The following is an 18,215-nucleotide window of genomic DNA, read 5'->3' as shown; positions in this document are numbered from 1 at the left end:
ATAAGATTTTTAATGAGAAAATACTTGCAGAATAGTTAGCTCCGGAAATGGCTTAAATTTACACTCAGCAAAAGGGCTGTGGTGGCTGGATACAGTGATGCACAAAGGTAATCCCAGGGCTTGAAGGGCTGAGAAAAGAATATCACAGTTCAAGGCCAGCCTCAGCAACTTAGCAAAACTCTCAGTAGCTTAGCAAGACCCTGATTGAAATTTAAAAAATCAAAAAGAGCTTGAGGTATAGCTCAGAGGTAAAATGCCCCTCGGTTCAATCCCCAGTGTTACAAAAGGGGGGGGGTGCTGTGGTGGGGGTGAAAGTCATGGAGAACGAGGACGATGGAATCAGGAAGGACCCCCAGGTCTCTAGCATGTTCCTCGATGAGTTGGAGACACCCGAGAAGACACAAGCCAAGACCAGTTCAGGATGTGTCAAGCTTGAAGTGCTTTAAAGAGGAAAGGTTTGATATACAGCGACTGGATTCCAGAGCGGGGTCTGGAGGGCCATGACTGTTCAGTTTCCTTCCCCTACTGTCCTCCGAAAACCTCCCTCCTTTATCACCTCCAGCCAGCACTGATAACTGCCACAACTATGCCCATGAGGATCGATTTGGCCAGCAGAAGAATGTGGGGCAGGTACAATGGTATGTGCCACCCCCACTAACATGTTATCTAATAGTTTTAAGTTCTTGCAGAATTTTCTTTTTGTTTACCATTTTGTCCTCCAGTCAAAATAAACTAATAATTCAACATTTGTTTACATTAGGACTAAGAAATATCACTCTACAATGCTGTCTCTCTCCCCCCGCTTTTGGTTGGCTTTATCTATTTTATGTCACGATCACTCCCAATTCTGAGCAAATATTTGACTGAAAGTAAATCATTGTTAGCCATGGACGGCCACACTTATTTTTTTAAGTTTTCTCTCCTAAGTCATGTTCCAGTCAAATGTCATCCTGACTTTCACAGCAGGACATCTGTCCCTTCTCCACATTTCGTTGCAACACTTGCATGGTGCCTGGCAATCCTATACTGCCCCATACCGTGGTTCTCTGCGGACCGTATCATTTGTGCTGCTGGAATGTCCATTCTATGATGGCAGCGTTGTGCCTTACACACTTTATACCCACTGCAGCAGCCTCTGCAGTGCCTCGTCCAGTTCACTCTGGTACGCTTTTAAAGGCATACATAAGATGTGATTTTAATAAATAGATTATGGTGTTTAGGAAAGACAGTTTTCTGGGGAGATAAATCCATTTTCTCTGCCTATCTTGTGACCTTATTACATATCATAGACCTTAACTCTTTCTTAAGACTCTAAAAAGGACCCAATATGTGCTTTAAAATACATATAATCTGATGGTGATATTTACTATGACCCGCTGGTTGTTCACAGTGATGGATAGCATCCTGACCTGAGGACCAGCTCTCTCCTGAGGCCTGTCATGCAGGTGTAAGATCGCAGCCCCAGTGGATTGCCCTTCATTTCAGACCCTGTGCTGCCTCCTGTCTGCCTGGCTCTTCTCTGCGGCCCACTCAGAGTGAAGCCCATTCGCCCATCCGCGTGGCGATTCCTGTCCGTTCCCTTGAAGGCTTTCCTGGTGTCTTTCCTACTCCTGGGTCCCTACAGAGAAACCCTCTCCACTGTGTGCTTCTGACACCTAGTACACTGTGTGCTTCTGACACCTAGTACACTGTGTGCTTCTGACACCTAGTACACTGTGTGCTTCTGACACCTAGTACACTGTGTGCTTCTGACACCTAGTACACTGTGTGCTTCTGACACCTAGTACACTGTGTGCTTCTAACACCTAGTACACTGTGTGCTTCTGACACCTAGTACACTGTGTGCTTCTGACACCTAGTACACTGTGTGCTTCTGACACCTAGTACACTGTGTGCTTCTGACACCTAGTACACTGTGTGCTTCTGACACCTAGTACACTGTGTGCTTCTAACACCTAGTACACTGTGTGCTTCTGACACCTAGTACACTGTGTGCTTCTGACACCTAGTACACTGTGTGCTTCTGACACCCAGTGTACCCACCAGGACTGTCTGGGCAGGAGACTGTAGTATTTCAGAACAGGTACTGTGTATCTGAAGAGCTCAAAATCTAGTGAAGCAAGGCGATTTAACAAATGAAAATACAATGTGTGTGTGTGTGTGCGTGTGTGTGTGTGTGCGTGTGTGTGTGTGTGCGTGCGTGTGTGTGTGTGTGTGTGCGTGTGTGTGTGTGTGCGTGTGCGTGTGTGTGTGTGCGTGCGTGCGTGTGTGTGTGTGCGTGTGTGTGTGTGTGTGTGTGTGCGTGTGTGTGTGTGCGTGCGTGTGTGTGTGCGTGCGTGTGTGTGTGTGTGTGTGCGTGTGTGTGTGCGCGTGTGTGTGTGTGTGCGTGTGTGCGTGTGTGTGTGTGCGTGTGTGTGTGTGTGTGCGTGTGTGCGTGCGTATGCATGTCTCTGTGTGTACCAATACATGCATTATGTGACAGAAGTCTGAACAGAGGCTCGTGAAAGCCCCGAGGAGGGCTGTGTGCTTAGCACAGGGCTAAAGCTCATCTTGGAGATGGCAGTGCTAGCCTAGTGTTGAAGCCTGTCTAGGTAAGTGTCAGCAGGTGGGGAGGAATGGCATTCCATGTGACAGGGTGGAGGGGCTAGGTGGTGTTACACAGTGGGAACTGCAGTTCGTTAGTATACTTGTATGTGTGATTGGAGATGAAGCTGGTGGGACAGGAAGGAGCCAGGTTCTGTCACGTGATATTGAATGTCAGTGAATGAGTGTCGGGAGGAGCACGCCATGCTGAAACCACGGGTGAGTGAGGTCCTGCTAACAGAACCTAGGCCTCACTGAAGCACATGGAGCCAGAAGGAGAAAGACCACTGTGCTATCACTTACTTAACCATATATTTTTCATTTATTTACTTATCTACTTATTTTGACTGTATTGGGGGTTGACCTCAGGGGCATTCTACCTCTTAGCTATACTCTCAGCCCTAATTTTACCTTTTATTTTCAAACAAGGGCCTAGGTTGTGGAGGGTCTCACTGAGTTGCTGAGGCTGGCCTTGAACCTGCGATCTTCCAGTCTCAGCCTCCCAAATGCTAGGATTACATGTGTGCCCACCACACCAACTATTTATTTCTATAGCCTCATTCTAATACAGAGAATGAGTGTAAGAAGGGCTATTATGTCAGTAAGTTGCTTACTTACTTAGTGGCAGAGAGAGGGAAGATGTATAAAATGGTAACAACTATAGATAAGAATATATGGATATTTACTACTCCTATTCCTTCAACTCTTCTGTGGAGATTAAAACTTTCAAATACATCATGGGGAAATGTATAACTAGGAGGATGATAACAGGTCATCTGTGACTCTGTGACTACCCTTGTCTTCCTCATGCTCCTCACCATAACGAGTCCTTTACCGACTGTTCATTTGGCGATGGCTGTTGCTTCGATGCTTTATTTGGGTTTTCTCATTCAGTCCTCTCAAACACATGGGTAAGTTCTATATCAATTATGCAGATTTCCTATTTCTTAAATAAAAAAATAGCAGAAATGGCAAGTTCCCATGGTTTACCCTCTGATCTCCTTTTGAAAGCAGAGCAATTTGGTAATTTGGTATTTAGGTAATTTGCATAGATCAAACATGTTCTTAGTGGTGGGGCTGGATCCCAGTGGTCGGACTAACTCAAGCATCTGTACTTTTCTCCTCTTCCATAAAGCCCATTAAAAAATGAACAGCAGTTCACAGATAACATGTTATCATCCTCCTGTTTATACATTTTCCCCATTTATGTTTTTGAAAATTTCAATCTCTACAGAAGAGTTGAGGAAATAGGAGTAGTAAATACCCATATATTCTTATCTATAGTTGTTAACATTTTATACATATTTTCCATCTCTCTCTGCCATTAAATAAGTAAGCAACTTACTGACATAATAGCCCTTCTTGCCTATATACCTCAGCACTGATGCCTTTATCTCTGGAAAATAAGGACATTTACCTACAAATCACATTATTATTATCATACTAAAAATTTAACATAAGCATAATAATATTACAAAGTCCCCATAATGGTTATACTGGATTTTTTCTCCTTTTGATCTAGATCCAATCACACATTTAGTTTACAGTTCTCTTTAACACTATTATGTCAGTTGTACCATTCTCTCCCTCTCTCTCTCTTTCTGTCTCTCTCTCTCTCTCTCTCTCTCTCTCTCTCTCTCTCTCTCTCTCTCCTCCCTCTCTCCCTCCCTCATTCTTCTTGACCTGACATTTTTGAAGAGTCCACTTCAATGGCTTGATAGAATGCTCCACAATCTCAATTTGTCTGGTTTCCAAATCATTCAATTTAGGTTAAATTTTTTTTTTTGCAAGAATATCACATAGATAGCAATATGCTATGGTATTGCCATTACCTATGTCCCACCAGATAAACTGAAGTTTGATCATGTGATTAATGTGGTATCCACCAGATTTCTCCACAGCAGAAAGGCACTTCTTCCTTTATGTAATTGGTAAGCACTCAATAAGGGTAAGATATTGAGGCTCCATATCCCATTTTCCCACAGACTGCTAAAAGTGAAAGCTTATGGCTGAGTAAAATTCCATTGTGTACATATCCCACAGTTTTGTAATCCATTCGTCTGTTGATGGACATCTTGGCTGGTTCCATAGTTTGGCTATGGTGAACTGTGCAGCTATGAACATAGATACACATGCATTAGTTTGGTGGTTTGGTTTCTTTTCTTTGGGGTAGATACCCAGAAGTGGTATTGCTGGATCAAATGGTAAATTTGTTCCCATTCTTCTGAGGATTCTCCATATTGTTTTCCAAAGTGGTTGCACTAATTTGCAATCCCACCAACAATGTCTTAGAGTTCCCACTTCTCCACATCCTCGCCAGCATCTGTTGTTGTTTGTGTTTTGAATGATTGCCATTCTAGTTGGAGTTAGGTGAAATCTCAGGGTAGTTTTGATTTGCATCTCTCTGATTGCCAGTGATGTTGAGCATTTTTTCATGCATTTATTGGCCATTTGAATTTCTTCTTTTGTGAAGTGTCTATTTAGTTCACTTGCCCATTTTGTTACTGGATGCTTTGTTTTCTTAGTGTTGATTTTCTTGAGTTCTCTGTATATTCTAGATATTAGTCCTCTAGCAGAGGGGTAGGTGGCAAAAATCTTCTCCCATTCTCTTGGCTCTCAATTGAGGTTCTTGACCATTTCCTTTGCTGAACAGAAGTTCTTCAGTTTCATGCAATCCCATGTATTGATTCGCCTTTTATTTTGTTGTGCTTTTGGGGTCTTGTTGAGAAAGTGTTTATCTGTGCCTGTGTGTTGCAGTGTTGGACCTATGCCCTCTTCAAGGAGCTTCAAGGTCTCTGGTTTGATTTCCAAGTCTTTGATCCATCTTGAGTTGACTTTTGCTCAGGGTGAGAAAGTGGGATTAATTCCCAATTTTCTGCACATGGTTAACCAGTTTTGCCAACACCATTTGTTGAAGAAACTGTCTTTTTTTCAGTGTATGTTTTTGGCCCCTTTGTCAAAAATCAATTGGCTGAAAGTGTGTGGACTTGTTTCTGGGTCTTCTATTCTACTCCATTGGTCTATGTATCTGTTTTTTTTTTTGTTTGTTTGTTTTTTTTTTTTTTTTTTTTTTTTTTGCCAGTACCATGCTGTTTTTATTACAATGGCTTTGTAGTATAAAGTCAGGTATTGTGATTCCTCCAGCATGGTTTTTGTTGATGAGAACTACCTTGGCTATTCTGAGCTTTTTGTTATTCCAGATAAATTTAAGAACTGATTTTTCTATGTCTGTGAGAAATGATCTTGGTAGTTTAATGGGCATTGCGCAATGTTAAATCTGTAGATCACTTTTGGAAGGATGGCCATTTTAATGATATTTATTCTGCCTAATATGTGAGAGTTAGGGAGAATTGGGTCATAGGAGGAACTCTAGATGAAAAAGAAAATCCTATGGAGGAGCAAACAAGACAACCTAAAGGAGGAGTAAGGAGGGGGAAGAGGAAAATCTCTAAAACACACAATGTACTTAAACATATAGAAGTCAACCACTAAGCTGAGCAAGGGAGGGAGGGAAGGGGAGGGAATGGGGTGGGATTTGGGTAGGGGTTAAATCAGTGATGTGTCCATGTCTCTACACACAAGTTTTTTACCCCATATGATGTATAAATATAATGCACCAATAAAATAAATAAATAAATAAATAAATAAATAAATAAAAGTGAAAGCTTTAAATCTATGGATAATCTTTTCTCAAATCATTTCAATGGTGGTTAAAAATAATCTTTTCCCAGTTTTATCATTTCTTCTATAGCTACAATTCTAAAAAGAAGAACTCAGTTCTTTTATTTTTTTACTTTGTGTGTGTATTACTGGGGATTGAACCCAGGGTCATTCTACCTCTTAACTACAACCTCCAATCCTATTTTATTTTGAAGCTGAGTCTCACTAAGTTCCTGAGGCTGACCTCAACCCTGAAAGCCTCCTGTCTCAGCCTCCCAAGTACTAGAATTGCAGGAATGTGACACCACACCTGGCTCTCCTGTTTTTTACTTTTTTATTTTTCAGGTCTGGGGATGGAATCTAGAGGCATTTGACCACCAAGATACACCCTCTACCCTATTTTTTTATTCTTTGTTTTGAAACAGGGTCTCACTGGGTTGCAGAGGGCCTCACTAAGTAGCTGAGGCTGTCTGTGAACCACAATCCTCTGGTTTCAGCCTCCCGAATGCTGGGATTACAAGTGTGCGCCACCACGCCCGGCTTTTCTTGTTTTTTAAAATCACTTTAGATCCATTTATTCTTTTGCTATTTATTATCCATTACTATCATCATTATCCCTAATGCTCAAATGATTCCAATTTGGCCACTGGGAATTTCTCCAGGCCAGCTAGTGTCCTTTTCAACTTTTTTTCATATGCCCACCCTTCTTTGACAACTTCCCTGCTCTTTGCTCTATAAAAGCATTCCAGCCTCCCTGCCCCAGCCCTGCTTTCTCTTGTTGAAGGATACCTTTAGAAACAAAGACCTGGGTGCCAGATGTGCTACCCTGCTATTGGCACCCTGCATACAAACGCAAAAGCAAACACCTTACTTACCCTTCCAAGTAAATAGTAACATTTTCTTATGTGTTCTTGAAGTCTAACTTGGCATTACCCACAGTTCCACTCTATCATAATGAAATCAGGAAAAAGTTAAACTTTCAAGTAAACTTAAAATAACAGCAGTGCTCAGAGGAAGATTTTTGAAATAGAGAGGGAGAGTGCTTGAGTATGATAAACAAAATTTGGCTTGAGATACAGATGCAGCCCCTTGTCTTTCTTTGGGCTATTTTAGGAATTAAAAGGTAATTTGTGACAAATGAAATAGATACATGAGAAATTCATCTGAATTGAACTTTTTCAAATATAAAAATAAAATAAATTATTGTCGGACAGCTCTAGACACACAACATTGTATGGACCCAAAGCCCTTATTTATCTTAATTTTATGCCTTAAATTACCATCTGTTTATTGACCTTAATCCTGTTTTTTTTTTGTTTTTTTTTTTTAATGTGTGTGGTACTAGGGAATGAAGCCAGGGACACCATACTTTTGATCTGCACCCTGAGCCCTATTTTTTTTTCAAACAGGATCTTGCACTCATTTTCCTAAACTTGCAACCCTCCCATCTCAGCTTCCCAAGTACTGGCATAGATAAACACCACCATGCCTGGCTGATCTTAACTACTTGACTATATTTTTTTTATTACTTAAGTTCTTAACTACTCTAATGTTAAATTTTTCCCAGAAGGAGTAGAAATAAACCTTAGATATAGTAATACTTCAGAAGAAGCAATAATCATATGCCCTATTAATGGTTTAGAACCCAGCATTTATACATAAGAAGCAATACGGAGATTAATTTACTTTAAAATATTCTGACAAATACTATATTGAAAAGGAATGGTGAGAGTGGACATGCCTATCTAAAAAAATAAAAATAAAAAAATAAAATATTCTGACAGACAATGTAGTTGCTTAAATGATATATTGTATTCTGAACCATACCTTTCCCATCCTAGAATTGTAACTTAAACACTTTTATACTTTTATTCATTCATCACTCTTTACGCTCTCCATTCTTTTCTGCTTAGCATTTTTACTATAATCTCACTCTCCCTTTTTCCAAATCCACGGAGGATACTGGCGTTCCTGGTCGTTCTCTAACCAATAGAGGAAGTAGTGGAGTAAGCGTGGGCCTGGGATAAAAAGTTTTTGTTGAAATCGGTCAGCTCGCCAGGCGTGGTGGCGCACGCTTGTAATCCCCGTGCTTGGGAGGCGGAGGCAGGAGGATCGCGCTGGTTCGGAGCCAGCCTCTCTGGTTTAAGAGACTCTGTTTCCACATAAAAATGTTAAAAAAAAAAATAGGTCTGGGAGTGTAGCCCGTGGGAGTGTATACCGGAGGTAGAAGGGCTTCCAGGAACCCCAGTACCACCAAAAAAAAAAAAAAAGAAAGAAAGAAAGAAAGAAATCGGTCAGCTCACTTAACCCTCTGTGTTCTTACTTTTGCAGATGAAATGAGGTTACATCTGCTTTCTCCCGCCTTAAATGGATATAGTGAGGATAAGTTCAGTCAGTCATGTAAAATGTTTTGAGTTTGAATTCATGAGAGCATTTAATAGATAATCTTTTCTAGTGATAACAGACGTACTTTTACTCAGTTATATTGCAGCAGGAATTTAGACTTTAACATTAGATGATTAGCATACAATATAAGGTTTGGGTAAAGCTGAGAGTTCTTTTCTGTGGGGATTTGGACAGTGGAATTCTCTCCTCTGGAGTTTGTTCTACATGTGGTACAAGTAGCCCTTTTCACCGAGTTCTCATAAAATTCTGCCTCCATGACTTCCACGTCCTATTAGGGAAGTATTCCATGCTTCTTTTTGCAACTTCTTTTCCAAAACCTATTGCTGCTTGAAAAAGATACTCGGCTTTGTCATTTCCTTTCTTTGCACATAAATTTGTCTATATCTGAACTCTTGGAGCTTGCTGATTGCAATGAGAGCTCTCTGAACTCCCAGTTTTGTGTTGATTCATTCTTCTGATTAACCTTACATGCTTGTCACTGTTGTTCCTGAGTAAGATAACCTGGAGGACAAGGCTCTTTGTTCTGCTTTTAGAAGTACCGTATCTGAGTAAGGTCACCCGATGTAGATTGCAAAAATGACACATGATCCTTGGGATTCTGAAGACATCTTTACCTGCATTAAGAGAATGATCAAGTTTTTAACACGTGAGGTTCAGTTGGATTTTCTCTTGTTCTCCAGACCCACTATCTTTTTGAGCATCTCACTGTGTCCTTATTGTTCAAATATTGGCACTTGACTTCTGGTATGTTTAGCTTATATAGGAAATGTTATAAACCTGATGCGGGATCTTACTTTTCCACACTTATTTGATAATTCACTCTTTATTTCCATATTAGAAAATATTTCTCAGTACTTAGAACCCTAGTTACATCTGTTAAGATGGATTTTTAAGAGGAAAATTTAGACTGCAATCAAACAGAAGAGGCTTGGACATGTGACACGAGAGAGCTGTGTTTGCTCTGCCAGTTAAGACTTGTTTCTTCTTCTAGTTAAAACAATGACTTAGAGGTTATTTTAAGGGCATTTTGGAGATTATGCTAACAGGAATGTTGGGGTAAATTTTGAGTGTTATTTACCTATTTGAACTTAATTCTAGTAACTGATTTTACAGGAAAAAATCTGTCAGTTTTGATACCAGTTGGCTTTTATTTCATGAGCTGCGAAACTGTATGTAGACGCCAGGGACAGTGATCATAAATGTGCCTCAAACTTATCCCTGATCTACACAAAGGTCAGAGAAACAACACTGCTTTTTCTGATAACCTGTAGCTCAACAAGCACATAATTTCTTTCAAATCTAGTGCATCACCCACTTCTGATGTTTAGGAAGGTCACTACTAAGTGAAAATGGATAATTTAGCCTTTTTATTTTTTGGAGGGGGCAGGCGAATGACCTGCTATTCACAGAGCAATGCATTTTATAAAGATTGGGTTCTTTGCCCCTGAGGGACACATGATAGGGAGTGAGTAATTAGAAGGTAGACAGTTTACACCAAAGTTGGGGATCATTTTTCTTTTGTTTTAAAATGGGCATGCATTACAGCCAGGCGTGGTGGCGCATGCTTGTAATCCCAGCATTTGGGAGGCTGAGACCGAGGGATTGTGGTTCATGGACAGCCTCAACTACTTAGTGAGGCCCTCTGCAACTCAGTGAGACCCAGTTTCAAAATAAAGAATAAAAAAAAAAAATAGGGCAGGAGGTGTAGCTCGGAGGTCAAATGCCCCTGGGTTCCATCCCCAGACCTGCACACACAAAAAAAAAGGGCATGCACTTTCTAATAAAGTTACTTATTTATAAATGTAGAAATAAAGTTGTTTTATACTTTTGTGAGTATAGATATAAAATTACTTTGATATGTTTTATTTCTTTACTCCAATCTATCCATAATGCCTCTATCCTAAATACATATTTTAAAAAAGCTTAGCTGGTTGTATAATGGACAGATTTCACAGCCTCATGCTCAAGGACAGTCAGTTAGGAATTGTGTTTGGCTGGACATCACAGCGACACAAAGAATTTAGGATTAATATTATGACTTTTTGTTCTATCCTTCTTTCATTCCCAAGACCACAGCATGGCATAAAAAGCAACCAGAGTCCACCATGACTTCTACATTCCAGGCAAAAAGACAGAGGCAGCTATAACTGTCAGCCCCCCACTCTAAAGTAGCATCCCCAAAGCCCTACTCTATAACATCTGCTTACATACCCGATGGCCAGAATGGAGTCAGCTGGCTAGCCATGTATGCTGAGGAAGATAGGAAATGTGGTATTTCCATTGCCAACACAACCCCACTCCAAAAACAAACAAAAAAGCAAACAATTACGAAAGCCATTCTAGATTGAAGCAGAAGGGAAAGACTGAAAGAATCCAGCTGGCTTTTTTTAAAACTAGTGATTTGAACCCAGGAACATTGTACATCTGAGATACCTCAGCCCTATTTCTTAGTGTTTATTTTGAAACAGGGTCTTAATAAGTTACTGAAGGTCTCTTTTCTGCTGAGGCTAGCCTTGAACGTGTGGTCCTCATGTCCCACATCCAGCTGGCCTCTGATGACCATCTTAGCCTTCCTTTTGGTTTTGTCTATGGTTTTAAGCTCTTTACACTACAGCCAGATCAGAACACCCGGCACTCACTGAGGCTCACTGCCCTTTCTCTCATTTTGCCCATACTCTGAAAATCCTGTCTCCGGTGTCACAACCTCTTCCTCAGCTCACTGCGCACACCTGAGGCCTCTCCGGGATCTGCAGTTATAGTCACCACCCACACGCCTTTGTTCTTTCATCTCTCTATCATAGCCCCAGCAAAGTGAGTTAGACAGTTAATTTTTCAAAACCTCTGTGATTCTTTCATCTCTGCACACTTGTCTAGTATCATACACTGTATATAACAAATGTTTGGCACATATTAATAGAATTTTATCTCAAACCTAAAGCCAACAAGATAATAGGAGAAAGTCCTTTTGTGCAAAAATTTTCAAAGGAATTTCTTTTTCTAGGAAGAAAATGATTGACTGTGTCAATATATCGTATTGATGTATGAGTATCCTATAACTTTTAATAGTTGTTGACTAGTCTCTGTTACTTCCTGAATGTCTGTCAGAAGTGCAGTCAGCATTTTGCTTTACAGCGTTGCCTCTCTAAACAGGGAAGACACATCAACAGTCCTGACCTCGTGGAATGTGTGCATTTGATGTGCCAAGATTAGGGCATTCTGCTGAGAACAAATAACAGAAAAGGAAAAAGGAACAAAAACCCCTTTTGTTCCTATAGAGCACCTGGAGACACTATAAATAGATGGTCATCAAGCTGGTCAGGGGTCAAAAAAGCAACTCAGCCTGGGGCCTCAAGTTCAATGAATTCATGATGTGTCCTCTGTTAAACTTCTTCATGTTTTTAAGTGGCATTTTCTAACCTACTTTTCCCTGGTTTTAGAGATATTTTCAAATTTCAATTATTCTAAGGAATGGTCACCTTGACTTCCATCTAATGATCTGAGATATTTACATTTTTAGAAAAAATATGGCATTCTGGGTACAGAGTCATATGTGGTTATTCAGGTTTATATTTATACATAAACATTAAAATTTATGGGCTTTTTGTTTGAATTAAAAACAATTAAAATTGTTTTCAAACTTGCATTTCTTGGTGATGGGGACTGGAAATTGCTTACAGAAAGACTTGCTTTAGGACTTGTTTTAAAATTGTGTCCTGCATAAGCTTTCTACGATGACTATATGTCTATGATTCACTGAGATTGCACTGTTTTGCAAGGCCCTCCCATAGTTCATTTCTTCTCACAAATCTGAACAAAATTGTTTCCTTTTGAGTGTAACGCCATGTATAAAATCAGATATTTAAGAAATTTTCCAATGCATTTCTCTACCATTTGCACTCTGCTTATCTTCTTTCTGCAAGCTTTTTATTAAATAGCTCCTGAGCAGCTCAGGGTAAGGACTGGCAGTGGTACAGGGTCCAGTTGGAGCAACACACATACAGGAAATGGAAGTAAAATTAGCAAATAAGCCATGTGGGATCCAGGTGAGGAAACGGCAAGTGAGAGGGGAGTGAGCAAACGGATAAAACAATAGAAATGCCGAGCACATCAGTTTTGCAGGAGTGTTAAAGAAACAATGCCCGAGAATTGTCATAAAGGAAACTGGGAGCACATCCCAGCTTGGTGAACGCACGGGCTGCTGAGATGGGAAGGAGTGGGTGTCGGGCGTCTAACTCGGGTCACTGTCGACTGCTCTTCCCGGGTCTTCAAGGGCCATCTGTTTTCCCTCCGTGGTCACTCTCTTCCTGTGACCCCATACACGTACCTTCCGCATGGCAGGCCTGAACGGCCTCACTGGTCTTCAAGCTCTTTTGCTGTCTCCAGACCCTTTCTAGTCCATCCACCATATGACCATCATGCTAATAGTCCAAGAGCTCTCATATTTGTCTACTAACTCTTCAGATGATGGTAAATTTAGAGAAGATTTTTATTTCCTGCAGATAAAATGTATATTTCTCAGTCTAAAATTTAAGGAACAATGTCTGATACCAGTCATGTATGATTACAGCTCATGCTTTCACCAGCACTCCCCTGTCTTGCCATCCACACAAGCCTCCCGAGTGGTGTCGAAGCCACGGTCCACACAAGCCTCCCGAGTGGTGTCTAACCCACGGTCCACACAAGCCTCCCGAGTGGTGTCTAACCCACGGTCCACACAAGCCCTCTGAGTGGTGTCTAACCCACCATCTACTTTGCTCTGTAATTCTTTTCTCTTGGGGCAGGCTTCTCTCTTCTCTGTCTCTGTGCTTCAAGACCCAACGTAAGTCTCTTCTGTGAGGCGTTCTATACAAATCTATATGCATTTGCTAGCATGATTTCTTCATAGTCTCATATATATATATATTACCTATTTTGTTTCTATTTTTGTTCACAAATAAATACTGCCTTGAATTTAAAACAGTAATCATATTGTCCCTTCATGTAGATTGGAGGCTCCTGGAAACCATAACTATTCTATACTTTTTGTCTATTTTAGGACCTGGCATAACATCATGAATGGATTGGGTACAGGATAGAGCAAGGCTTCTCAGTCTAGGTGCCAGGACATTTGGGGCTGAGTAGTTTGTTTCAAGGAGGGCTATATGCATTGTAGGACATTTAGTAACATCTCCGTCCTCTGCCTACTAGATGCCAGTAACATTCCTTCCTCATTTTAGTAGCCAAGAATGTCTCCAGACTTTGTCAGATGTCTCCAGGGACAGAAGTACCCCTGGTCCTATTGAGAACTACTGGTATAGAATCAACAGAAGAAATTCCAATCAGACTGTGAAAGACTTCAGTAATGATTTATAACATTTTGAGGTCTTAAGGGAAGTGGATGCAATTGATAGAAGAGAGTAGGGTTGGACTGAGAACTTATTTGTTATAGCGATCCATAGAAAGGCCATTGTAGACTGGAGAGCAATTGTAATGAATTTAGGGCTAAGAAAGATCAAGCTATTGGGATATCCTAAATTAAGCTAAGTTAACATTAACCAAAAAATGTTGTTTTAGTTTTTGTCTCATTTTGAATGATCTCACACTTAGAATATTATTTCTAATAAAATATCTTATTATTTAATTAAAAATGTATATGGATTTCATATGTAACCAGTATTTTTAGACTAAGAACTACTTTTCTGAAGTATATTTGAATGAATAAATTTAAACTGGGGGGCAAAAGTTATTATAAAGTTTTAACTATTAACAAACCAGTTATGGCTATGCATAGATTTTACCTTTTTTAATTGAGTGTCCTCAAGTTTAGAAAATTTTCTGCCACAAGTGGAGTGTGTGTGTGTGTGTGTGTGTGTGTGTGTGTGTGTGTGTGTGTGTTAAAGACAGGAAATGGTGATTTTTAAAAATCTGCCATTTTGTCACAAGTTCTTCATATTTTCTTTTCTTATTATATTAGTCCATGATATTAATGCTGTATGGTTGGTGAACTTCCAGCCTAGAAGTAATGTATGATGTCCTCTTTCCTCAGCTGTGTGCCAACCACAGTGCAAACATGGTGAATGCATTGGACCAAACAAGTGCAAGTGTCATCCTGGGTTTGCTGGAAAAACTTGCAATCAAGGTAGGAACCAATCTGACAATAATGTGACACCTCTGTTTCTTTTTATTTTTTTTTTCCTCTCTCTTTCTCTCTTTTTGTTTTTGTTTTTGTTTTTGTTTTTGTGGTCCTGGAGATTAAACCCAGGAGCATTCTATCCCCGAGCTACATCCCCAGACCTACTCTTTTTCTTTTTTCAATACTGGGGATGGAACACAAGGGCATTCTATCTCCGCACTATACCCCCAGCCCAACTTTTTTATTCTTTATTTCTAAACAGGGTCTCACTGAGTTGCAAAGGGCCTCACTAAGTATCTGAGGCTGTCCACAAACTGCATTCTTGCTGTCACAGCTTCCCTAATGCTGGGATTACAAGCGTGCACCACCATGCCTGGCTCTACGACACCTCTATTTCTCACATAAAAATTAAAAATTTTAAATTCTCATTCCAAACTAGTTTCTGACAGGAAATGGTGATTTTTTCCCCAATGTAAGAGCTGCCATTTTGCTTATAGATTTTTAAAAAATGGTAAATTTTATAAAATTTATTTTCTCAAAAAACAAATAAATTGTATCCCTTTATTTTTATTCTGTTATACTAATTAAAATGCCTTTGAAAAAGAGTATTGCCATATCAGTAATACAGAGGCCTTACATTCTAGTACTTCTTGTTCTTCCACTAAATAATTGGGAAGCTGTGGGCAAATGGTTAACTTCCTTGTATGCCAGTTACTGCTTCCCTTTAATACTAAAAGGTAAGTGTGGCATTTGACTTGAAATTTGGAGATTCCTCCCAACTCTAAGTCCTTTAATTGTGTCTTTAAATTTCCCTTCAACTGTCGACTGGTTTGGAATGCTCCTTCGAGAAATAAAAATGAATGTTGATTAATTTAGTGAATGATTTTATTTTGTCATCAATTGCTTAAAGCAAAATTATCTGGTACAGTACCCTAGATATTTTATGTGCATTATCTAGAATGCTATTATTATAATTAAGTTATAAATGATAAATAATAAATTATTATTTCTTTTACATTTGAAGACACTGAAACTCAGGGCTATTAAGTGTCTTGTCCAAGTTCATAGAATTAGTTGGTTAAGATAAAAAGCTAATATATCAACCTGGAGGTATTATTTATGTGATTCATATTTTTCTATCATTTTAGTTTTAGATAAAATATAACTGAAAATGTCATCCTCTAACTCTTCTTAACAAGTTCAATAAAGCTTTTCTTCTTAATTTCGGCCCCAAATTTCAACTACTAGGAATTAAAAAGCTAGAAATAAAGCAACATCTTTGCAGATAGATTTTGAAGGAAAGATTTCACTAAAAACTTAAAAGGATAAAAGTACATTTTACATATTAAAGTAATACTTCCTATCATTTTAAATATCAAATAAAATATTTGACTTCATCTCATACAGAAATGACATTGTTGAAATACTTAAGTAACTGATACTTGTTCCAAGAATACTGCTTGAGGTGTGTCATGTAACTAAGATTTATAGATATAGTTTTTACAACCTTCTAGAACACTGATTTGAAAGTATATGTAATTATTTTCAGATGAAATCCATACTAGTAAAATATAACATGTCCCTGTGGCAGAAAATGTTATTCTAACATATGTTCTTATATTATCTGCTATTTGATTTATGGCTGATTTCCCCAATACTTTTCTTCTGTTTTATAATACTTAAAAAAAAAAAACCCTTGGAATTAGTCAAACATCTATGAGTTGTCTTTAAAAAAATTTTTTTTTTATTGGTGCACTTTAGTCACATATTTTAATGGGATAAAAGTCTTATGGAGACATACATATCATCCAATTTTGAAATATGTAGTGTTTTTATCTTCTTGGTTTACTCTTTAAAAAGTCCATTTGATTTTTTTCCCCAGACTAAGTTTACATTGTTGCATGTTAGTTTCTATTTATTGAGTTATCACAATACATCATAGAATCCCAGTATGCTTCTTTTTTTTTGAAATGGTAAACAAGTCATCATAAATTTTATTGATAAATCAACACTATGAAACTATTTTGTCCTAATGCCAGGAATTTACATAAAGAAAACTATTCAAAGAAAGCAGTTTTGAGATTGCAGAGAAATTCATTTAAATTTATTTGTAGAAGCAACATCAACTTCAGTTCTTCAAAGATATTAAAACTATTATTGGAACAAGTCCCTTTCACTTGGTCTCTCCTATTTTGGGTCTCTCCTAATTTCAGAAAACCAGTTTGCCATGCGCTTTTTCCTCTAATACATACTTATACTTCTAAAGAAAAATAAGAATATATCAAGTTAAAACCTTGCTTCCCCAAATCATATCCTTTAGGGAAAAAGGAGGTTTTTTTTTTGTTGTTGTTTTGGTTTGTTTTTTTTTTTGGGGGGGGGTGGTACTAGGGATGGAACCCAGGGGCATTCTACCTTCGAGCTACACCCCCAGCCTTATTTTTTATTCTTTATTTGGAAACAGGGTCTCACTGAGTTGCAAAGGGCCTTACTAAGTAGCCGAGGCTGTCTGCAAACCGTGATCCTCCTGTCTTAGCCTCCTGAATGCTGGAATTACAAGAGTGTGCCACCACACCTGGTGAAAAAAGGGTTTTATTAGTAGCAGATGGGATTTACACCTGCAAAAAATTGTGCTAACACTGAAGTTCAATATTGAAAATAAAACTCCCCCTTAGAGTAACCTCACGTGTATTGGTCAATTTTTACTTTGCTCTCACAAAAAGAGTAGTTGCAGCATATTCCTGAGGCAAAGTTCATGCTCCTGGAGAGTAGGCTTTGCGGTGTTTCTGATTGCTGGGTTTCTGAAAACTATTACTAAAGTGACTTGCTCGTGCCACAGGCACATTAAATACGTGTTAAGTGAATGCTTGCTTCACATAATGGTTCTTAGTGCTAAACATCCTAGGAGCTTTAAAGAGTTCCACGGAGTTTTCTAATACAACAGTCTAGACAGTCTGACTCCGTGGAAGGAGAGCCTCGCCAGGCTGTGAGAGGCTGCGTGCGCGCCCAGGTGATGTAAGAGCTTCCTAGAGACCCTCGGAACTCATTAGACCAAGTGTCCATAGCACCTACTTAACAAATTAACTTAGACTATTGCTTTTATCTATTTATACATTTTAACAAAGTAGGAAACATGCCTCAGAGATAGGATAAATGAAACATTTCTCTTTTTTTAAGGAGAAAATATAAAAAAGGAATATTTGAAATAATTTTACATTGGTAATCAGCTATTGATTATGAGTAGGTTTTAGTACAAGGAAAGTATTTGCTAAGAATTTTGCTGCAAGTCATGGACTGTAACATATGTACAACCCCCCCGGAAACTTATTTGGAAGAGTAGACAGCTTGAATCAATGACTTGTACAGCTACGCTCAAGCTACAGGAGGAGCAGGGCAGTCCACGCTTCAGAGCTGGCTTAGGTTAACAGCCTCATCACATGTAGCTGCTGCTGGTGGC

General features: G+C 39.1%; 1 protein-coding gene across 3 annotated transcripts in view; it reads left to right on the top strand.

The window, feature by feature from the left end:
• Positions 1–18,215, top strand: part of NPNT (nephronectin) — a gene marked incomplete at its 3' end in the record, with an annotated part of 79,034 nt that overhangs the window by 18,271 nt on the left and 42,548 nt on the right. For all 3 annotated transcript variants that reach the window (XM_080696991.1, XM_080696993.1, XM_080696992.1), the window contains one exon: positions 14,675–14,767. The remainder of the gene's footprint in view (positions 1–14,674; positions 14,768–18,215) is intronic.

Source organism: Muscardinus avellanarius (genome assembly GCF_963383645.1).
Source record: "Muscardinus avellanarius genome assembly, chromosome: 6".
Taxonomy (NCBI): domain Eukaryota; kingdom Metazoa; phylum Chordata; class Mammalia; order Rodentia; family Gliridae; genus Muscardinus; species Muscardinus avellanarius.
This window is presented reverse-complemented; position numbering and strand designations above follow the sequence as displayed.